The following is a 25,107-nucleotide window of genomic DNA, read 5'->3' as shown; positions in this document are numbered from 1 at the left end:
CTGTACACATGAACGTTTCTTTTTTCGGTTCACCAAAAAAAAAATCACTCTAAGCTGAACTCAAAGGTTGGCAGCTCTGCGTTACATGGATATAAAACATTCATAGTTTATTGAAATGTAAGATGCCCTCAGACGCCGTTTCCTGCAGATGATGCGTTTTTCGGGGGGGGGGGGTGTAGAGAACAGGTTAAAAACGATTTAGAGACAACCCAATTGAAGAACGCTTGTTTGAGTATTTCAACTTGTTGAGGATTTGCTGTCTAGGTTGATCGGTAGGCGCATAATGCTGTTCATTTTTACTTGTAATGTTCAGAAACACTGACCTTCTGTAAATGTCAAATATGGACTAATCCTCCCTTCTATATCTGAAAAATCACTCTTTTATTACTTTGTCTAAAGCTGCAACAAAACCTCCATTGAAGGTCATGTTGCTTCCAAAACAAGGGAACAAGGGGAGCAGTGACACAGTTATCATCATAGCTTGATTGTCACGGTCGAGTGAAGGAAGCAGGACCCAAATGCAGATAACTTTTGAGAAACCCTTTAATTCAAAGATAAGGCCAAAAACGGAACACTCACCGGTGAACTCAGTCACTAACAAACAATGACCCAACACTGAACACAGAAAGAGACAAGACTAAATACAAGAAGGGGTAATCATGACAACGAGAAACAGCCGGGCAGGGGAGGAGAAACACAAGGACAACAGGTGAACACAATCGGGTAATCAGGGAGGGAAACAGACAGAAAGCAGACAGGCAGGAAACGGGGGTGAACACAATAAGACAGGAAACCCAAAGACAAAAAAAACACCAACACAGACAAAACTACAAACGTGACATAACATGTGAATTGTGACAGAACCCCCCCCCTCAAGGGACGGATTTCAGACGTCCCTAAAAAAAAAAAAAAACACAAAAGTCCAAAACCCCAAGCAGGGTGGGCGGAGGGGGTCCGGAGGACGGGTCTTGGGCCCAGGAACACAGCGGAGGACCAGGAAGGGGTCTCGGGTGGACGGCAAAGTACAGTCCAAAAAGGGGGATTCGGGCGGACGGCCCGGGGTCAAAACAGAGTCCAAGGTGGGGACCATGGAGGACCGAAGGCAGCGGCAGGAAGAGTCAGGGGGCCGGGTCCGAGGGCGAAGGCAACGGCAGGAAGAGTCAGGGGGCCGGGCCCGAGGGCGAAGACCGCAGCTCTCAGGGGGGCCGGGCTCGAGGGCGAAGACCGCGGCTCTCAGGGGGCCCGGCTCGAGGGCGAAGACCGCGGCTCTCAGGGGGCCGGGCTCGAACCGGTGTCGACCGGACAGGATCAGGAGGCCGGGCAGGAAAGCGCTGATGGGACAGCTCCGGAGATCGGGCAGGACCCGGTGTCGGCCGGACAGAAACCGGCGCCGGTCGGACAGGCTTCGGCAGGATCCCCCACGGAAAAGGACCAGGAGTTGGCAGGAACCCCGGCGAGACCGGTGATGGACATGGGGCTGGCAGGGTCCCCGGTAGAACCTCCAACGGCACGGGATATAGGGTTGGCAGGACCCCCGGCAGAAGAGTATTCTGCGGGACCTCCAACGGGACAGGAGAAAGGGTTGGCAGGACCCCCGGCAGGGGAGTAGACGGCGGGACCTCCAACGGCACAGGACACAGAGCTGGCAGGACCCCCGGCAGGGGAGCAGACGGCGGGACCTCCAACGAGACCGGACCTAGGGTTGGCAGGACCCCCGGCAGGAGATTAATCGGCGGGGCCTCCAACGGCACAGGACACAGGGCTGGCAGGACCCCCGGCAGAAGAGTATTCTGCGGGACCTCCAACGGGACAGGACATAGGGTTGGCAGGACCCCCGGCAGGGGAGTAGACGGCGGGACCTCCAACGGCACAGGACACAGGGTTGGCAGGACCCCCGGCAGGGGAGTAGACGGCGGGACCTCCAAAGGCACAGGACACAGAGCTGGCAGGACCCCCGGCAGGGGAGCAGACGGCGGGACCTCCAACGAGACCGGACCTAGGGTTGGCAGGACCCCCGGCAGGAGAGTAATCGGCGGGGCCTCCAACGGCACAGGACACAGGGCTGGCAGGACCCCCGGCAGAAGAGTATTCTGCGGGACCTCCAACGGGACAGGACATAGGGTTGGCAGGACCCCCGGCAGGAGAGTATTCTGCGGGACCTCCAACGGCACAGGACACAGGGCTGGCAGGACCCCCGGCAGAAGAGTATTCTGCGGGACCTCCAACGGGATAGGACACAGGGTTGGCAGGACCCCCGGCAGGGGAGTAGACGGCGGGACCTCCAACGGCACAGGACACAGAGTTGGCAGGACCCCCGGCAGGAGAGTATTCTGCGGGACCTCCAACCACACTTGCGTAGGGGCTTGAATTGGGAATGGAGAGGGAACTCGAGCGGAGACTTGAGAGGTGACTCGAGAGGAGACTGGAGAGGGGACTCCAGAGGGGACTAGAGAAGGGAACACGAGAGGGGACTTGAGAGGGGAACTAGAGAGGGGACTCGAGGAGGGACCAGAGAGGGGAACTAGAGGAGGGACTAGAAGAGGGCCTAAAGGAGGGACTAAAGGAGGGAACTCGAGAGGGGACTCGAGTGGGAACTGGAGAGGGAACTTGAGATGGAAACAGAGAGGGGACTCGAACAGAGACTAAAGAGGGGACTAGAGGAGAGACTCGAGGAGGGACTAGATGAGTAACTAGAGAAGGGAACTCGAGAGGGAACTCGACAGGGAAACTAGAGAGGGGACTCGAGGAGGGACTAGAGGAGGGACTAAAGGAGGGACTAAAGGAGGGAACTCGAGAGGGAACTGGAGATGGAAACAGAGAGGGGACTCGAGAAGGGACTACAGAGGGGACTAGAGGAGAGACTAGAGGAGTAACTAGAGAAGGGAACTCGAGAGGGGAACTAGAGGGGGGACTCGAGGAGGGCCTAAAGGAGGGACTAAAGGAGGGAACTCGAGAGGGGACTCGAGGGGGAACTGGAGAGGGAACTTGAGATGGAAACAGAGAGGGGACTCGAACAGAGACTAAAGAGGGGACTAGAGGAGAGACTAGAGTAGGGACTAGATGAGTAACTAGAGAAGGGAACTCGAGAGGGAACTCGAGAGGGAAACCAAAGAGGGGACTCGAGGAGGAACCAGAGGAGGGAACTGGGGCTGAAACCATGGCTGCAGGGACCGGAATTGAAGCCAGAATCATGGCTGTTGAAGCCAGAATCCTGTCTATAAGATCCAGCTCTGAAGTCGGAAACATGACTGTATAGGGCGCTCTTGGAGCCGGAAACATGGCTGCGGGAGCCTGTACTGGGGCTGGAACCATGGCTGCTGGGGCCTGTACTGGGACTGGAACCATGGCTGCTGGGGCCTGTACTGGGACTGGAACCATGGCTGGTGGGGCCCGTGCTCCTTGTCTGGCCTTGCGACGACTCCTCTTAGCAGCCGCCTGAATACTCCGTGGGCCTCCATAAGCCTGACGAGTTCCAGCACATGACTCCAGAACAGGAGCAGGAACTGGGACAGAAGCATGGGTTGACCCCAGACGGACCACTCCGAGACGTCTGCAATCAGCAGGCCGGAAATCACACCTCCAGAGGAAGTCCAACATCCAGTCAGGCAAGTATTTCACCAAGTCAGGCTTCTCCATCGCCAACTGGTGCGCCTCTACCAGAGCGGCCTCCTTCAGCCGAACACTGGACGCTTCCTTCCACCAATCGTGGCAACATCTCAAAGGAAAAGAGAAATGTTGCAGCTCCACCTCAAAAGGATCGTCTGCTGGGTCCATTTCGGGTTGGGTCATTCTGTCACGGTCGAGTGAAGGAAGCAGGACCCAAATGCAGATAACTTTTGAGAAACCCTTTAATTCAAAGATAAGGCCAAAAACGGAACACTCACCGGTGAACTCAGTCACCAACAAACAATGACCCAACACTGAACACAGAAAGAGACAAGACTAAATACAAGAAGGGGTAATCATGACAACGAGAAACAGCCGGGCAGGGGAGGAGAAACACAAGGACAACAGGTGAACACAATCGGGTAATCAGGGAGGGAAACAGACAGAAAGCAGACAGGCAGGAAACGGGAGTGAACACTTAACACAATAAGACAGGAAACCCAAAGACAAGAAAAACACCAACACAGACAAAACTACAAACGTGACATAACATGTGAATTGTGACATTGATTTGTAATACAGGGTCCATGTTTCAATATGATCACAATATATCTGACACAACTTAAGTAGAGATAGTATGTTTGTTCCTCCTAAGGCAAAATATTCTCTTTAAGTTGTATTTCTTTTTAGTTTCAGTAGAACATTTAATAAACAGAATGTTTCATTTTTTTTCTTGCGCTGGTCATTTTTGAGGGTTAGGGATTTCTGCTTCCATAACATATTTTCTTTAATACTACTGAAAAAGAAGGTCCAAAATGCACAATTTTGTGTTCATTTAACTTAAAAGTGTCTCTTTTGTTTCTGAATATGTCTTTTGGATTAAGCAAAGATAGCATTAGCATTGCTTCATTAAACAACAATTACAGCAAACGTGGAATGAAAAAAAGTATTACTTAATGTAAATAACTACGGGGGAAATGTAATAGTGATATAAAATATGTTACCATGTCTTGCAAAATAGGCCTGTGGATGTTGTACAGACAGTTTAAAACATATGGTTCTATCCACTGTTTGGAACATGGAACTGTTGAAAATTACCAAACAGATGTAGCACCCCAGATCAGACTCAAATGGGTGTGTCCCAGTCAAAAGCCCAGCGGATGCCAGTGGCTGGGGGTGTTGCCAAATTGCTAGAGGGCGTTGCCCAATTTCCCCATTTGTTCAATTACAGGATTTAACCATGAGATGGCACTTCATTCACAAAATACACAAAGACAACTGGGTGTTGTAGAAACATCAATATTTTAGATCAAACAAAGTATATAGTTTGCTTTATGCAGTATATATGACTGCTGCTTATCTTTCTTACAGTGCAGACGCTTTTCTGCTTGCTCCTGCCTCTGCTTACTTTTTATGCTGATTTTCCTATTCTTATTCTCTGAAAACTTCGAGCAGCGGCTCCTGGACATTAACCTATCACTGGGACAGTTCATCTTCGTAAATAGACGGAGGTTTTCAGCCATATTTCAACATTTTTACGACGACCCCAGTCTTACAGTAGCGTGGCCTAGCAACAGCTAAAGCCTGGTAGGCTACTGCATGCTATTTAGCTTAAGCTAGTTGGTAGAAAAATGCCTCCGTTCTCTACAGATGACTTCCACAAACTTCTACAGAAGATAGTTGTGCTGGAAATGAAAATGCAACGGTTGGAAGTTAACGTGGAAGTGAATGGACTATGTTGTGGGAATGACACCACTTTACCAGTGTTGCAAAATAGTGGAAAAGGGTATGCTAACTCACAGCTAGTTAGCAGCTACAAGGATTCCAAGGAACAGGAGGGCTGTGTACCGGGTAATAAATCTACAAGTGGTAGTCCTCCCTGGAACTCTCTGGGTGCAAAGCCGAAGAGTAAATCATTTCCATGGGATTTGGGAGGACGGATAACAGGCAGAGCCCAACACTCAGAAATATGTGATGCGACCGGCTGGCCTGCATTGTTATCACCCAGGAAGAGCGCCTCTTCAACCCCTAAACAGCAGTGGACAGCTGCTAAAGGGAGAATTACAAAAAATCCTCCTAAACCACCAAGTGTGCCAATCCAGAACAGATACGCTCCGCTGACCGAGAACCGGAGATCCCTTTCTGATGACCTGGATAACCCGTCCTCTTCACACAGCAGGGTAAGGACCAATAGCTACTCCAAAAGTAAAAGACTAGAGGGAAAGCTAACGACTGGGCCTGAAACTCTGATTGTGGGTGACTCTGCTGTAAGAGATGTAAAAGGTCTGTGTAGTAAGAACAACATCAAAGTACTCTGTTTTCCCAAGAATACGGTCTCTGACTTGGCTGAGAAGATCCTGCATATTGGGGCTGAACATCCGACTGTGAAGAATGTGGTACTGCACATTGGAACAAATGATGTTGTGAAACAAGAGTCAGAAGTGCTGAAAAAAGACTTTAAATGTCTGTTGGAAACTGCCAGCTCTCTAAATGCAGAGGTGTTCATCAGTGGCCCTCTACCGCCAGTCAGAAGAGGAGTGGAGAGATTCAGCAGATTGTTTGCACTGAACACCTGGCTTTCAACTGCCTGTACTGACCATTCTGTGCATTTTATTGACAATTTTAACTTTTTCTGGGATCGCAGACATCTTTTCAAGGCAAATGGAGTTTGCCTGAACAAGTCAGGAGTGAAATTGTTTATCTCTAACATATTCAACTGCCTGCGTCATCAATCTGTTCCCTCTGCCAAGGACAAGCGGCAAGAGGAATCAAAATAGGAGATAGACACAACACATCGTGCAGAAAACCCTGAAGAAGTATCACTGCACCCGCCTGAGGAATGTTCTGATTATGGGAGACCTATGAAACACACGGAGGAGTCCCCACCGCCCGTCACCCCCCCCCCCCCTGTCAACGCCTTTGAGGATACTCCGTTCACCCTTTCACCCACGCCCACCATCCTGGAGATCGTTGAACACATGAAGGAGATACAGAGGGCTGGCACCGATTCCTTCCTGGATTTCAAAGACCAAACTAAGGCGATGCGCAGGGCTGGCAGCATGTCCTTTACCCCCGCCCCTCAACGACGCCCACCAAAATCACTGCAGAGACGCGCACCATCTCCCCCGGCTTCATCACCATGCCTACCACAATCATCCAAAACAATCTGCAAACTGATATCTGCTGGGTCCAGGCTCAAGGGCGTATGGCACTCTCAACTCTTTCCAGGACATGCCGGGGCCCTGCCTGCCAGTAGCTTTGCCGATATCTGTGTTGATAGGAAATAGATTAAGAGCGGTAAATCATCTTAGATACAGGAAGCGCTCAAACGTTTGTGTGAGTTTATCTAATTTAGCAGTGATTCCATGTCAGCCACAGCTTGTTACAAAAAACATGACTGATAGTGTGTTTAACAAACTTATACTAGCTTTATTAAATGTCAGGTCTTTGGCAGGAAAAACATTTTTAATCAATGATTTTATCACTGAGCACAATCTTGATTTTATGTTTTTAACAGAAACTTGGATTGAACAAAATAACAGTGCAGCTGTTCTTATTGAATCAACCCCTCCCAACTTTAGTTTTATGAGTCAGGAAAGAATGCATTAGAAAGGGGGTGGAGTTGCTATTCTGTTCAATGATTCCCTTCAATGCAGGAAGACATCGTATGGAAACTTTGATTCTTTTGAATATGTGGCCCTTCAGCTGAAATGCTCCTCTCGAGCTCTGTTCCTAAATATCTATAGGCCACCCAAATACTGTGCAAGCTTTTTTGATGACTTTACTGAACTGCTGTCTATAGTGTGTATTGACTTTGACCGTCTAGTCATTGTTGGTGATTTTAACATCCATGTTGACAACCCCCAGGACAGAGGGGCTAAAGAACTGTTTTGTGTTCTTGATAGCTATGGACTGACTCAGCATGTGACGGAGCCCACGCACAATAAGGGGCACACTCTGGACTTAATTATCTCAAAGGGTCTGAATATCTCTAAGGTTGTGGTGACTGATGTTGCGCTCTCTGACCATTCCTGTGTTTTCTTTGAGAGCTCTATTTCTGTTCACACAAGTGTTCAAAAAGAGGTAACCACAAAGCGATATTTAACTGAAAATACTAGGGAAATGTTTACTCAGAATTTTTCTTCCACACTTGCCCCTGCTAACATCTCAGTAGATGAGCTAGTAGATCATTTTAATTCAAAAATTAAAAATGTTATAGATGCCATTGCTCCAATTAAGGTAAAGGAAGTGACTGGGAAGAAAATATCTCCATGGAGAAAGGCCATGACCGTTAAAACAGAAAAAAGAGAATGTCGAAAAGCTGAACGCAGGTGGCGAAAAACAAATCTCCAGGTTCACTTTGAAATTTATAAAGAGAGACTTGGCCTTTATAATTTGGAATTGAAAAACGCACGACAATCATTCTTCTCTGACATCATTACCAAAAACAAAAACAACGCACGTGCCTTGTTTGCTACCGTCGACAGACTAACTAACCCCCCAGTGTCAGTAGCCTCTGAATTTCTAACCACCAGGGCGTGCAATGATTTTGCCTCCTTTTTCACTGACAAAATTCAGAAAATCAGACAAGCAGTCAGTGCCTCTGCATCAGGAACAGCAAATGTGTTGTCTCTGTGTCCACTTAACATCAATTCAGACATCATGACACAATTCCATCAGATTAATGATAAAAACCTAGAGGACATTATACAACTTCTGAAGTCCTCCTCCTGCTGCCTTGATATTATTCCAACAGGATTTTTCAAAGATGTTTTGCCTTGCATGGCCTCAGATCTACTTCATATAGTAAACAAATCTCTTCACTCAGGTATTTTTCCACAGGCCCTGAAAACTGCAGTCATTAAACCGCTCTTAAAAAAAGAATAATCTAGATGCTTCAGTAATGAACAATTACAGGCCCATATCAAACCTGCCATTTCTAGGTAAAATCATTGAAAAAGTTGTTTTTCAACAGTTGAGTAATTTCTTGCATTTAAAAATAGTTGTTTCGATGTGTTCCAGTCAGGCTTTCGTCCAAACCACAGCACCGAGACTGCTCTTGTAAAGGTCTTCAATGACATCCACTTAAACACAGACAGTGGCAGAACTTCAGTGTTAGTATTATTAGATCTCAGTGCTGCGTTTGACACTGTTGACCACAGCATATTACTAGACCGACTGGAAAACTGGGTGGGACTTTCGGAAACAGTTCTAAATTGGTTTAAATCCTACTTAAAGGATAGAAACAACTTTGTTTCTATAGGTAAATACACATCTGAGTTGACAAATATGACATGTGGTGTTCCTCAAGGCTCCATCTTGGGGCCTCTTCTCTTTAACATCTACATGCTACCACTGGCTCAGATAATGAAGAACAACAAAATAAGTTACCATAGCTATGCAGATGACACACACATTTACGTAACAATTTCACCAGGAGACTATACTCCAATTCAAACACTGAGTAAGTGCATTGAACAAATCAATGACTGGATGTGTCAGAACTTTCTCCAATTAAACAAAGATAAAACTGAGGTAATGGTCTTTGGAGCCAAGGCAGAACGTTTAAAAGTTAGCGCTGAGCTTCAGTCTGCAATGTTCAAACCAACAGATAAAGCCAGAAATCTAGGTGTAGTCATGGACTCTGACCTGAGTTTCAACAGTCACATTAAAACAGTTACTAAATCAGCCTACTATCACCTAAAGAATATATCTAGGATTAAAAGACTAATGTCACAGCAGGATTTGGAAAAAATTGTCCATGCCTTTATCTTCAGTAGACTCGACTACTGCAATGGTGTATTCACAGGTCTCACTAAAAAATCTATTAGAAAGCTGCAGCTGATTCAGAACGCCGCTGCTCGAGTCCTCACTAACACTAAGAAAGTGGATCACATCACTCCTGTTCTGAAGTCTTTACACTGGCTTCCTGTGTGTCAAAGAATAGATTTCAAAATATTGCTGCTGGTTTATAAAGCACTGAATGGTTTAGGCCAAAAATACATTACTGACCTCCTGCTAAACTATGAACCATCCAGATCTCTCAGGTCTTCAGGGACTGGTCAGCTTTCTGTCCCCAGAGTCAGAACTAAACATGGTAAAGCAGCGTTCAGTTATTATGCTCCAAATATCTGGAACAAACTCCCAGAAACCTGCAGGTCCGCTGCAACTCTTACTACTTTTAAATCCAGGCTGAAGACTTTTCTTTTTGTCGCTGCTTTTAATTGAACTATTCATATCTTAAACTGCACTGTAACTTTTATCCATGTACTTTTTCTTGCAATGTTTAATTGAACTATTCATATTTTAGACTGCACTGTAACTTTTATCCATGTATTTTTCCTTAATGTTTATTTTATTAGCTTTTCTTTTTTAATGCTTAATGTCTTTCATTTTTTTTTTTGTAAAGCACTTTGAATTACCCTGCGTCGAAAAGTGCTATATAAATAAACTTGCCTTGCCTTGCCTATATTTCTTGTAAAGTGACAGACAAACATTGAGAATTTAGATATAGTTAGATAGATTTAGAGTTTTGAAGATTTGAAGTCAAGCTTTAAGCTTGTTTTTTGACATGGAGGAGGAGGAATCTGTGATGTTGCCCTCTGTGTCGTAGTTGACAGAAACCGCTTTGAAGCGTGGCACAGATAAAGACAGAAAAAACTGATTTTTGTACATAATGTGTATATATATATATATATATATATATATATATATATATATATATATATTAGTGCTGTCAAAATTATCGCGTTAACGGCGGTAATTAATTTTTTGAATTAATTGCGTTAAAATATTTAACGCATTTAACGCATGTGCAGAATGGCCCGCCCCATACGTGCCACCAGTGGCCAGGGTATGGCTGGGGTAGGCTACACCCATACCAAGAAATGGCTTAGCCCCACCATGAAAAATGATGTTAAAGTAAGCAAAATAAAGTCTGCCAACTCGCGCGGAGTAAATTGCACAGACAGCAGTTAGTAAGATTGATTTCAGTAGCCACGGTTTTGAAAACTTTTGTCACGTAGTGATCGTCTTCTCAATAGAACATCTTTGATAACGGCGTGGTGTTGTTGCAGGAAGTCCCGACGGAGAATACTCTTGCTGTAGTAAAGGGCAGAGCCATATAATAGTAATAATATGGCTCTGGTACAGGGGTGGACATAACTGGTACGCAGGTTATGTGCGTAATCTGAAATGCGTACCATCACTTGTGTCACAAAGCGCATTTGCGTACCGACGTACTTGTGAAGCTTTTCCAGAAGGCGGTTAGATCACCGGACGACAGAGTCGGTCTCCGTGTGCACAGACAGGGCTGCTGTTAACGTCGGTCTGTACAACGGAACTGTGCCAAAACTACGCCAACCGGCTGCGGAGGGAGACTCCCCCCATCACTGGAGAAGTGCGCTAAAACAGCTGATCACAACGTTCACACTCTGTGGTCACGAAGTACTCCACTAGCGCGCCCCCCCACCTCTGTCGACTTTCCTGAAGTACTCCCCCGTTGATAGAAATCAACACGTAATGAATTAAGACCCCACGGTTTGATGATTGATAGGTGTGTGGGTTGTCTTTCATTTTGACATGCAGAAAAATGTTATAATAAACATACATACTGCATGTTAAATGGATATATCCGCCTACTTTCATTTATCTTTCCATTCCCACAACAATACACATAAATAAATGGCATATTTTGGACATAGTTCGAATGGTGATTAATCATGATTAATTAATTTTTAAGCTGTGATTAATCTGATTAAACATTTTAATCGTTTGACAGCCCTAATATATATATATTTGTATTATATTTATAATAAATAAATGTTGCCTTATCAGAATGAAATCCCATGCTACCTCAATCAAACGTTCACATTATCATAGTGACATCCCATGTATATATTTCCAGCTTTTAAATGGTTTCGTTGTGTATGTTTTTGTATATGAAAAATAATATCATTTTCAAAATCTGTTTTTACGTTTTTCTTTGTGATTTTGGGTCCAAAATGTTCATGTAGAAGAACAAAGCTCTAAACAAAGTCAAAAATCCTACATCCATACGAAATAAATATAATTAATTATGATGAATACGTTAAGTCTTGTTCATTGTTTTTCACTTTTATTAAATGTTTGATATTTCCGGTGAAAATGGTGGACTATCGGACATTCAAAATGCAGCATATTTTCACTCTTACACACATATATTCTCCTTTTACATAAATACATTTTCACTACACACATATATTCTCCTTTTACATACATTTTCACTCTCACACACGTATATATTTACACTCACACATTCATGCATTTTGTTCTCATATTTATACATTTTCCTCTCATGCGAAATCTACTAAAACAAAGTATGTCATGGTGGTCAGCTGTTAAACACAAAAGTGTATCTTAAGGGCTGTAAATATAATAAGCCTGTTGTCAATTTTAGACACAGGCTTATTATATGTACAGCCCTTAATAACATTCATTTTCTGGACTCAATGTGTGTCTTGGCCGTTTTCTTTGTTCCAAGCAAACGAGTGCTTTTTGTTTTGAAATCACTTCCGTGTACATGGTTGGGCTATACTGTAGGCCTACTGTATACATACAAAGGCCATTCAAGCTAGAGTTCTTCTGGAAATTTTCACATCAGGCCAGAGTCCTGCATCGGGTGACCCGCAAAAGAGGTGATTCGCGGGTGGTATTTTTTCAAACGCTTTTTTCCGGGTTCGGTTCTGGGTAAAACAAAGATGATGCGGGTCCGGTCGCGGGTATTGCATAATAAATATATTAAAATAATAATAATTTAGTTTAATGTTTAAATCCTCAGACTTCTCCCCCGCGGGACCGTGCATAATCATAACCTCTGCAGCGCATCAATCTGCTGCTGTGCGCGTCACATTCGAAATGGCTGAGGTGAAAGCTCTCTAGTGGAGAATACAGCATTTTCAACAAGAGCGAAATCCAACGTCTGGGAGGCTTTTGGTGTCATCCTAGATGGAGAAAATAACCAACATCCCACGCTTTTTGAGACAAATATGCAACTGCATGTGTTAATAATTGCACGTTTTCACTACTCATATAATAGGCTAGGCTATGCGGGTTCGGGTTGGGTTGCGGATCTTGTGCCGACGGGTCGGGTCGGGTTGCGGAACTAATTGGCAATATGTGCGGGTAGCGGAGCGGGTTCGGTATTGCACGTCGCGGGGCGGGAGCGGGTCTTGAAAATCAGACCCGTGCAGGACTCTGCATCAGGCACCTTCAAGGTAAACAATACTACAGTAAACAATTAACACAGTAGGCCTAAATTATGTGGATTAAACCACATTTATTTCGTTAAAAATAAACGAAATATGATTTTGTTTGAATGATTAAATGTAGGGTGAATTGCCCTAATGTGGGACATTTTTGCATTTCAGACTTCGGGAATATATTGCGATATGAAGCCGACACAATAAATCAAAATCCAGTACCATTCCGAAATCCTCAGTAATATTAGACACTAATAATACAGTAAACTATTAACACTATACATATTATTGTTTGCCCGTGGGATTAAGATGATCGGTAGTGAGAGCCGCTGCATTTTCCTCCGGTCGGATGTGATATAAAAACAAAGCGATTATTTTTGTTGTTGTAAACTCACGTGGATTACATTTAGTGCATTCATTTCAACTCGCGAACATATGATACATTAAATGATTGTGAGGATGATGATTGAAAATCGTTTGTTTGAGCCTGGATGCATTTCCTGATCTAAAAACATAGCGATGGTTTTGTACTTACGCCAATGTGAATTAAACATTATTTTGTTAAATAAAAACATGGTGATGTTTAGTAAATTATTACATGTCTCTTATTTAGCACAGAATATGATCCTATCCGTGACATATGGATCTTAACAAATATCCGCTATATCAGATACCTGTAGATCAGCTGTTTATTTCACATGAGTTCTAGTGTGGCAGCTTTTCACGGCTCCCCCTGGTGGATCCATGATCCATTGCAGCTGGTTTCATTATAATTAAATGTATTTATCAAGGGGGCGTTTCAAGTCCTGCGGGGGGTTTTCCTTTTCAGCAGGGGCCCACCCCGTGCCGATCACGGACCCGCCGGGTAGGCGTCTGAAACGAAGCGCTACATCTGTACATCTAATTTGCACATTCAAACATTACCTTTAAAAAAACTTGTAAGAGTGTCTCCCCTTAAACAATTAAATAAATCCTTAAACTTTATAATAATAACTAAGTTATATAGCGCCTTTCATTAACCCAATGTCGCTTAACAAGAAACATATAATGACAAGACACAAAGACATAAAAAAGGGGGCAGACATTGCAGTGGGGGGGGGGGGGGAAGTGAGTTATTGTTGGAAGGCTTTGTTGAACAGATGAGTTTTCAGGGATTTGAAGATGTTCGAGAAGGGGTGTTATGGATTTTAGCAGGGAGGGAGTTCCAGAGGGTGAAGGCACGGTCCCCGAAGGTGCATAGGCGTGCATAGGGATAATTTGTTTAGAATTATTTAGAATTATTATTTATATGATTCTTCAATCAGCGTCCTCACTGTCCAAAGCCATCTGCTATTCAGTTGGAATTCATGCACAAAGTGATGTGTGGAGGAGGCACGAGTGCAAACAAAATCAACGGAAAGATGCCAAGCTGAAGACTTGCTGTAGGCAAGTCTGCAATTTCTGATGAAGATATGTCTGCTTGAGTTGAGAGTGATCATTCAAAGTTGCACAACTTCATAAATGCAGAGAGGGAGAGACAGGAGCAGAGAAGAAAGGGTCTGGAGGAGAATAACAGAAAGTGGGAATTGTCCAGCAAGCTTGAAGAGCAGTCCGTCTGAAGTGTCACACTGAGTGGCTGCTTGTTGTCAGTCAGGAAACTTTGGATGAGAGTGGCCCAAAGACACGGAGGGAAAAACCACTCCAGCAGCACTGAGCCAAAAATCCACTCTTTTGTGCTTGAATGTAACTTGTTTCTTGTCTTTCAGCACATAGAACATAAATGATCAGCTTTGAATAACTCAAAATGGCTGTTGATTAAATTCACAGTGAATCTTATCTTCATTTTTGTATATTGAAAATATCAAGCATTTACATATTTTCAGACATACCTTTAGTTCTTTCGACGATCACATCCAATTTTCAGACCTGGCTGCAATCCACCGATAAGCCCTGTCGGCCCGTCAAAAAGCCATCATCAGGCAATTAGAGTGGCCTCATTTAGACTAAAAATTCCATCTGTTCATCTTTTGGCACCAACATAGCAATGCTGATGTTGATAAAGTAGGACATAATATGCACAAACAATCATCCGTAAAAAGAAACTTCTGAATAGTCTCGCCAGACTAACTACTAAAAATGTATCTCTCGGCCTGGAAATATGATTTAATTATTGACATGCACAAATATTTTCATGCGGTCTAAAAGCTTGGCCTTTCCCTTCTCTTTCAGCTAACAGTTTCCTCCTCTCCATTATGCTGTTATCTTCCCCCACCGAGGTGGCAGGGAAATTAAATGACTTATCTCCAACTTCATTAACTCTCTTATCTTTGCAGAGGCGCTTATCAAACTGAATGTCTCTTAAACATCTTCCCCTATTCCCAGCCTTATGCATAAGATATTTCAGCAAACGAAGGAAATGCATTGCAAGCAGCCAACAAATCATAATTCAAGATCAAATTGATATTTAATATAGGAAATATCACTGAGATCTACAGCAGGGAATGTCAATGTATGAAAATGTTGTCATGGGAATTCATAAATGCAGACATCTGTCTGTATCTCAAACCTTTTGCATACCTTGTGTGAGGCAGCAAAGAAAACTCACAAGCAGAGTCGGTTGTGCAAAAGCCTGCATTGCCACTTTTGACACAGAATGAATTAAACTTAATATGAACTTCTCTCTGCATTACATAAAATGTCCTTAAGCAGTTTACATTTTCAAGGACAAACCAAACTGGATTAGTGAGCAGAGCATATACATACAATACCATATGTGCAGGCAATTCCACAGTGGATTTATTCCTTGTATCATTTATTTTTTATTTTGGTGGGGACGAAATAAGTATTGGGGGCTCACTTTATGTAATTTAGGAAGTGTATCAGCATTGGATTAAGCTGATAAGAATGCACTGTTAGGTCTAGGAAGTAAAGCTTTGTTTTTTTGTATCAAATATCCATCAAATGTGGCCCATTTCTGTATACAAAACACAAGCTGCAAGACCCTAAACCTGATAGCTCAACGTTTTAGCTATAGTGTACTTAATAAGTATTAAAGATAAGCAAAAGCCCTCTCTCCCAAGAATGTGTATGCTTCATATATATTCTAGGGAGAGAGGGCTTTTGCTTATCTTTAATAAGACACTTTAGTAGACCAATTGAAAACATTAATGAAAGTGACTTATAATCCTGTTTCATTTACATGATAGTGTTTATTCTGACATTGCTTACTGTGACTCTTGCATAGAGTGGTACCATATTTGATTTTAATATTAAAAATATTCCTGCCCTATCCATTTTCAAAACTGCTAAAAGGCCTACTTAAAATACAAAATGTTGTTTTTGTGCAATGTCCTGAAATACACCTCACAACTTGACAGCAAGAAACTCATTTTGGATGATGGTGAAACAGGATTAGAAAACAAATACATACCTAAAATGTGTTTGAAAATCTTGTTTCTATCTCTTTGTGAAGCTGGTTTCTAAAATCTTAAGAATTTTTCTGATCGGGTCAATTCTTATGATTATGTTCATGTCTCTCATTAGATGTCTTTTTAGACAGACTTTGAACTCATTATAATATGAAAACACACAGGTGTTTCCAATGACCAATCAACTGCTTTTTCCTTTTTAAATGCCCCAGAAAACTATGGCAGAGTGACAGTGAACCAAAAAAGCATCAGGAACACAACACCATCATTAGAAATGTCATTATTTTCTCTGTGTTCAGATGTATTGAGTTTGTTAACCTCAGCAGAATCTCTCCAACTCCATGTCTGACCAGTGGCCTAATCAGACAGAATAAGTGGAAAACACCTGCTGTGCATGACCTTTCCGGAGGAGACCCCAGAGCAACATTTCCTTTGTCGAACATACTGTATGTTTTCATAGCCAGTATTTTCTTTGTAGAGGAAGAACCTTGCTAAGTAAAATGTTTCTGTTGTCAGGCTTTGAAATTTAGTAGGACATTGTCCGTACAAAGTTAAGTCAGTGTTTACAAGCAATGGCTTTATATTTCTAGCAAGACATAATCAGACAGTAACAGTAGTAAAATACAAATACAAAAACAAGCCTGATTAAAAGCACTATTATCTAATCAAATGCACAGTACTTACAAATGCACTGCAGTGAGTAAGCCAATACTATGTATTCATACGAAGTAAATCATTTCATTTGATCGTTGTTTGACTACAATTAACTTTGCCAGTGTTTTTTCCTCAAATGACTTTGGCACAATAAATGAGAAATGAAGCTCAGCGCAAGTTCTTTCAGGAAGACTGGGTATATATTCATTCACTCCACAGCTGCATATAATCAGCTCATCATGGGCATTCTCTTTAACCAATTACATTTCACCTCAATCTTCAGCAGCCAATCATCCTCTCTCCTGCAGTCAGCTGTGATTTCAGGTGTTTATGCTGCGTCCCACCTCCACCTCCTTTCATCATATCCAGTGATATAGGAGAGCTAATCCAAATAACTCATCACACCTCCTCTTCATCCCATCCCCTCATCAAATCCAGATCTTCAGCTTCACAACCAGTGTCTAGTCCCCGGGGATTTCAGGTTTGGGGTCTAATCGCCAAAGACTTTTAACATTTTATCATGGCGCATCTGTCAATAAATGTTTCTTTCCTTATTGAAATGATACAAGTTAAAGTAACAGTTCTATGGAAACTGTCCAGAGGAGACAACTTCATGGCATGACCATTGCATAAGCACTGCTAATGCCCATCATATTTTAAGATCAATTGAGATTGTGTATGAGGCATCAATGTCTGATCACATTCCTTTTGTAATGTCACTAGATTATGATCTCTCCCTGAGATGTCTCAGGAGGATAACAATCCTTGTAACACTAAAGTGGACTGGTCCAAGCTGTTACGGTGGAGCGAAGGAAGCAGGTAGGACCCAAATGCAGATTAAAGTAAAAATAATTCCTTTATTTCAAGGCTATATATATATACAGGCAGAACAGAACACTCACCGAGGACAAGCCAAATCACAAGACGAACCGACAAAGAGAGACAGAAAACCCAGAACTTAAATACACCCAGGACTAATCACAAACACGAGACAGGTGAGGAGGGAGGAGAAAACACATAGGTACCAGGTGAACACAATTGGGTAATCAGAGAGGGAAACCGACAGAAAGCAAACAGGCAGGAAACGGGGGTGAACACTTTACAAAATAAAATAGGAAACCCAAAGATAGAAAAGGACACGAAAAATACCAACACAGACAAATCCTAACACAAGCTCACAAATGAGGATAGGCTATTGTCCAACATCATCCCGGTGCCTAAAGCTGGAGACCTCTCAAAGCCAGACAACTACCGAGGCATCAGCCTGACATGTATCACCGCAAAGGTTTACAACCGGATGATACTGAACAGGATACGGCACGCCATCGACCCTCACCTGAGGGAGAACCAGAATGGCTTTCGAGAGGGGAGAACCACCGCAGCCCAGATCTTGGCACTAAGGAGAATGATCGAGGAGGTGAACAAGGATAACCTGACTGCTGTACTGTGCTTTATCGACTTCAAAAAGGCATTTGACTCGATCCACAGAAGCACAATGGTGAAGATCCTTGAGGCCTACGGTGTCCCTCCCAACCTACTCCGGGCAATAGAGACCATGTACGCAGGAACAAGGGCCAGGGTGGTGACCCCAGACGGCAACAGCGAGGAGTTTGACATCCTGGCTGGGGTAATGCAAGGGGACACCCTGGCCCCCTTCCTCTTCATCATGGTCTTGGATTATGCGCTCAGGAAGGCCATCAGTGGACGAGAGCAGGATCTTGGCTTCCCTCTAACACCAAGTAGGTCGAGACGACACCCCACAGTAGTCCTGACAGACCTGGACTATGCGGATGACATCAGCCTGCTCTCCGACAGCGTGGAGCAAGCACAGGAACTCCTGAACAGAGTGGAGTCAAAGTGTGCCAAGGTTGGCTTTAGGCTAAACGCCAAGAAAACTGAGGTTATCACCTATAACATCTTACCAGAACATCCACCTCTGACAACAACAGAAGGCACTGTGCTTAAAGAAGTCAAGGACTTCAAGTACCTGGGCTCATGGGTCAACTCAACCGAGCAAGATCTTAAGGTGAGGAAGGCACTTGCATGGAGGGCCCTGAACGGCATGACCAGTGTATGGAACTCCAACCTCCTCTGTCAAATCAAACTCAGCTTCTTCTATGCAACGGTAGAGTCTGTTCTCCTCTATGGCAGTGAATGCTGGACCCTGAAGCCAACCCTGCAAAAGTCTCTTGACGGATGCTACACCAGAATGTTGCGAGCAGTACTTAACATCAGCAAGAGTGTACATGTAACCAACAAGATCCTGTACGAGGGAATACCAAGGGTTAGCGAGAAAATTGCAGCCAGGAGAATGAGACTAGCAGGACATTGCCAAAGACATCAAGAGCTGCCAGCCGGCAAATTGGTGCTGTGGGAACCAATACACGGGCATCGGTCACGAGGACGTCCCGCACAAACATACGTGGACGTACTTAAGAATGACGCAGGAGCACAAAGTACTAATGAACTGGCCAGATGTATGGAGAACCGGGATGACTGGAAGCAACAATGGAGGGCTCGTCTCCTAGGGAGATTGTACTATGGGATAACTGATGTCCTATTGAGTGATGTATTTCTACCCAAAGTAGCAACTTTGTGTATTGATGTGGGTTGTAATGAAAGCTCTCACCGTGAAGACCTCTGTAACATGTATGATTGTATTGTGGGAGGCCAGTAGACCGTGCTGTACCTACTCTGGGACGTCAACGTCAAGCCAGGGTGGAATAAACATGTGGCTGATCAATATGCTGAAGCTAAGAATGCTTTTGGGGCCTGGGTCCGGGCAGGAAGGCCCAGAGAGGGGCCTGTATTGGATCTCAAAAAGCTTACAAATGCTAGATATAAATATGCAGTTTGTTATGTCAACAAACATACAGAAACATTGAGAGCGGATTCTATGGCTGAAAAGCTCCTTCATAATGATGCTACTGGATTCTGGAAGGAGGTGAGAGCTCTGAGCAAGGCCAGTACGTCGTTACCGCGTACCATAGAGGGAGTATCTGGAGCTGATAACATAGCTGAGTTTTGTTCTGATTAAGCGCGTTCACACCACAGTACTTTTCCCACTTTAGTTCCAATATAGTTCCGAAATGTTGCGTTCACACCAAAAAGAGCCGGAACTAAAGTTCATGAGAACCTTTTCACCCCCTTTTCCGTCCCTGCCAGGGACTTTCGTGGGAGAAAAAGGTTCCTATTTCTGATTGGCTGGGCGGAATGCAAACCACGCCCCGTAAAACTCCCAAACAGTTTTGTGAAGCCGCCATTTTATTATCCTCGCATTAGCATTATTAGCATTTGCATTAGCCCAGCGCAGAAACGCAGAGAGACTAACTTATGGCAACACAATATAAAACATGGGAGCGGTGGAGATGAGGAGGTGTCGGCGTTCTGGCGATTTACTCTTACTTCATGAGAACTAAAGAGTTCTCATGAACTAAGTTCTCATGAACCTTTGTAGGAAAAGTACTGCGGTGTGAATGCGCCTATAGGTTTTATTGATGCCTCTAAGGCTTTTGACCGAGTTAACCATCATAAAATTGAGACAAAGTAGTGTGCCTAACAGTATAATTAGGATACTGGCTTATTGGTATGCCAACCAGAGCATGCGGATCAAATGGGGGAATGCAGTCTTGGTGTTGGTAATGGAGTCCGCCAGGGGGGGCTCCTCTCACCATGCCTTTTTAATATCTATATAAATGATCTATCAGATGATTTAAGTGTCTGTAAAACAGGGTGTGTGATTGGTAATATGATTGTAAACCATCTTATGTATGCCGATGATTTGGCTATTGTTTCTCCTAGCAGTGCTGGATTTCAACGGTTGCTAAATGTGTGTTCTGATTACGGAGTCAAATTTGATGTTAAATACAATGCTAAGAAGAGCGCTGTAATGATCTGCAGAGCAAAAGGGGATAAGAACCTTGGTTTTCCAACATTCTATCTGTCAGGGCAGGCGCTGTCTGTTTGCTGTAAAACAAAGTATCTGGGACACATCATCACAGATGAAATGGCTGATGATGATGATGATGATGATGATGATGATGATGATGATGATGATGATGATGATGATGATGATGATGATGATGATGATGATGATGATGATGATGACGACATGTATAGACCGCGGCGTGCCTTATATATACAAGCCAACATGTTGGTTAGAAAATTCTCTTGGTGTTCAGATAAGGTTAAGGTGAACCTCTTTCGAGCTTATTGCACTCCTCTCTATACTGCCCCCTTGTGGGTCAAGTTTAAGAAGGCGTGCATCAAGAAGCTCCAGGTTGCATATCATGACTGTCTGCGTATCCTGCTTAGAAAACCAAGGTGGTGCAGTGCAAGTGAAATGTTTTGTAATCAACACGTTCCATGCTCTCTTGAGAAATCTGATGTAAAAATTCATCTGTCGATTGAATGTTTCTCATAACTCTGTCATTATGCTGCTTTCAAATCCGTGTCTCAGTGCTATACGATACCAGTCACCTCTGTGGAAACATTGGTATAACTGCCTTTTTTAATTTATATTTGAGTGTTGTATGTCCTTTAATAATGGATCAAGAGTCTCTTCAAATAAAAGCTGATGACATGTGATGATGTCCAACATGCATTATTGTAATGTCGACGCTGTTCAAGGGAAAAGGGAAAACTTCTCAGTTCTCAATGCATATGTCAGATCCTTTTAATTGAACAAAAACATTCACATGTATCTGAAAGAAGAATGAGGGACAGAGGAACCAATTTGTTCTACACAGGTTTTTAGTTTTAATTTCTGCTGCATTTCTGGTACAGTCCAACGCAGGATCTGAACATCTCCAGTGTCACGACTTCACTCTCCCTGGGTGACTTCATTACATTTGACTCTACTTCAGCTGTTAGAGTTACTGTTTGAAAAAAAAAGTGTTCATCCGTCTGCAAAGCATTTCTAAAGAGTTGTGGAAAGTCTGCAGTAAAATATACGCTGAAGCATTGAGAAAACATTTTATCCATAGTCAGAACATGCACTAAAGCTGCCCCTTGAGTACTGCTGCATGCTTTAGGCATACACTTGGGAAATTCTACTCCATCATAACATTGCACTGACTTGCTTATATATCCGTATGTGGTGCAAAATTCGATGTACTGTCATCATTGCAAATAAGTCGTATTGATTCTGAACTCTGTGATCAGGCCGTCAGCTGTCTGTGCTCTCAGCGGCTCAGTGGCTGTGACGTATCGTCTATTTTGGACATACAGTGCTTTATTTAAGAAAATAGGTATCAGGGCATACTAAATCTTTTATTGGGCATTCTAATTTGTATGCTAGCACATTAGGGCATTCAAAGTCCACATGTGCGGGAGAAAAGGGGGGTTGTTTACGTTAAATTGACTGTACCTACATATTTGTTGTTGTCTTTTGTTTCCATTTATAGGTTTGTTACAAAAGCGGGTTTGAAGATCATAAAGTACAATTACTCATCCATACGTTCACATGAACATACACACAAAGCTGTACATACATGCATAAACGAGCCAAGGCTTTTGATGTTGAAATAATTATAATTTCCTATTGTTTTAAACCCATGAAGCACATGGGAAATGTGCTTTTAAAACCCTGAGCACATCCAACATGACTATTGATACAGTTCTTTGTGTGAACGTGTTTGGACTTGAAAATGATTGTTCAAATACAGATTACATATGCATGAATGCACATATAAACAATGTAGCCTTGACATGAGAGTGGGATTTGCAGGATCAGCTTTTTCTTGATAAATAGAGGAAAAATCAACATGGCCAGTGGATGAATTATTAATGCATTATACATCAGCAATGAAACAATTAACACATTGTATCAGTGCAATTGCCAAGGGTTTGTTCAATGTAAATTACAGAGGGAATTATGTAAATGAATGTTACTATATTAAAGACCACCCATCCGTAATTACACTGTACACAGAATGTAAAAATAATCAACATTATACCATCATCATCACATCCTCCTTCTTATTAAATTGTGTGTGGCTTAGCACCATAATCACCTGCTAACCAGCCTTCTGAACAATAAGAAAACAATGGCACAGACAGGAGTTAAGTATACAAAAACTTAAAGAAAGGAAGAATTTTTATTTTTAAGGCTAGTTTACAAATAACGGTAACACTTTATTAAGGTACACAAATTAACCATCAACTAGTTGCTAATTAACATGCATATCAGCAGTATGTTGGCTCTTTATTAGTCATTATAAAACACTTATTAAAGGAGTTTGCTGAGGAGGTGGAGGAAGATATTAAGGATCAGAAAACTACAGCAACACTTCCTTTGATGAGGTAAGAATTCAATTCATCACCCACTCTTAGCTAAATGCAAATCGGATCTATCTAGGTGGTCTTCCCTTCCCTTATCCCTTGTTGGCCGTGTCAATCTTATTAAAATGGTAATTCTGCCGAAGTTCTTATATCTCTTCCAGCATATCCCAATTTGCATCAATAAAGCTTTTTTCACCAGTCTTGATAGTCAACTAAATGCGTTCATTTGGGATGACAAACCCGCCCGTCTTAAAAAATCAATTCTTCAGCTCCCCAAGTCGGAGGGCGGCTTGGCACTCCCGAACTTCCGTCACTACTACTGGGCCTCTAATATTAACCGACTCATTTACTGGACTGGCCCCAAGACTCCTAACTCCAGCCCACCATGGGTTCACATGGAGATCTCCTCCTCCTCTAGCTCCTTACACTCTGTGATTTGCTCCCAACTTCCCGTAATGACGCACAAAATCTCAGTCAACCCAATTGTTACCAGTACTATTAAGATTTGGCTTCAATTCAGAAGGCAACATGGCTTACACAGAGCCTCAATCCAAGCTCCGATTTTAAATAATCACTCATTCTCTCCATCCTGCTCGGACCCCACCTTCCGAATGTGGGCTGCCAATGGGCTTGTCACAATCAGTAATCTTTACAAGGATGGGGTTTTCTCTGACTTTGCATCCTTGTCAGCCAAATATCACCTGCCAAACAGTCATCTTTTCCGCTTCTTCCAAATTAGGCATTTTGCTCAAAAGCAATTTCCCCATTTTCCCAACCGCCCCCCTGAGTCAGGAATTGACCAGTTTCTCACCCTTGATTGTGACCAAAAAAGGCTGGTATCTACTATTTATGGAAAACTTGCCTTCTTTGACCTAGCCTCTACTACATCTATAAAAGAGTCCTGGGAGGGTGAGTTGGGTTTAGACATATCTGACAGTAAGTGGAGGGACATTCTTCGTTTGGTGCAAACCTCATCTATCTGTGCTAGGCATGGTCTAATGCAGTGTAAGGTGCTCCACAGGGCTCACTTTACCAATGCTAAGCTAGCCAAAATATTTCCTCTTAGAAGCGATGCCTGTAACAGATGCAAGCAATCTCCTGCCAATCACACACATATGTTTTGGTCATGCCCCAGCCTGAATGCCTTCTGGTCTAGTATTTTCAAAACCCTTGAGCAGGCCTTTAACACACCCATACCCCATAACCCTCTAACTGCCTTGTTCGGCGTCCCACCAACACAGAACATGCCCACCACGACCCAGCGGGTCATCGCCTTCACAACCCTGCTGGCCAGGCGTTCCATTCTTCTTAAGTGGAAGCACGTCTCCCCACCCACACATGACAGGTGGATACAGGAACTATTACAGTGTATTAATCCTGAAAAGATACGATTTTCACTACAAGGATCCCTGACACTCTTTCATAAGACCTGGACTCCCTTACTACTGCTAATCAATGACCGTACAATCAACCCTGATGCTGATGAGGTGTGAGTGAACCCGGTGGGGGGGGGAGAGACCTTCACTTCCCCTTTTCCTTATCTCCCTAATACATTGACCATTACTTTTTTTGCCTTCTCTGTTTCCTCATGTAACTTGCAGTACCGTTATTTCCCTGTTATTTATTGTTACTGACTACTAACATGAAGAAGCATCTGTATTTGTATGTAATTTTCAGGTATTGGTCTTTGTATTTCATGTAATTTCTACCCCTCTTTTCTTTCCTTTTTTTTTTTTTAATGTTTTGTAACTTTTTGATTTATGTCTTGTTTATAATGTGATCATAGCCCATAGGGGTGAGGGTGGGGGGTGGGAGGGAGGGGCGAGGTAACTATTTAATTTTCCTACAGACCGTCTTCTATACATGCGTACCTACTGTATTGCCATTGTGATGTCTGTCAAAAAGCCAATAAAAAGATT

General features: G+C 43.2%; 1 long non-coding RNA gene across 1 annotated transcript; it reads left to right on the top strand.

Moving 5' to 3' along the window:
- Positions 1–628: 628 nt before the first annotated feature.
- LOC139433132 (uncharacterized) lies at positions 629–18,013 on the top strand. Its single transcript, XR_011642712.1, has 2 exons — positions 629–771; positions 17,935–18,013. It is a non-coding gene; the product is annotated as an uncharacterized lncRNA (long non-coding RNA).
- The last annotated feature ends 7,094 nt before the right edge of the window (positions 18,014–25,107 follow it).

Source organism: Pseudochaenichthys georgianus, chromosome 3 (genome assembly GCF_902827115.2).
Source record: "Pseudochaenichthys georgianus chromosome 3, fPseGeo1.2, whole genome shotgun sequence".
Taxonomy (NCBI): Eukaryota; Metazoa; Chordata; class Actinopteri; order Perciformes; family Channichthyidae; genus Pseudochaenichthys; species Pseudochaenichthys georgianus.
Note: the sequence above shows the minus strand (reverse complement) of the source record. Positions and strands in the feature narration are given on the sequence as shown.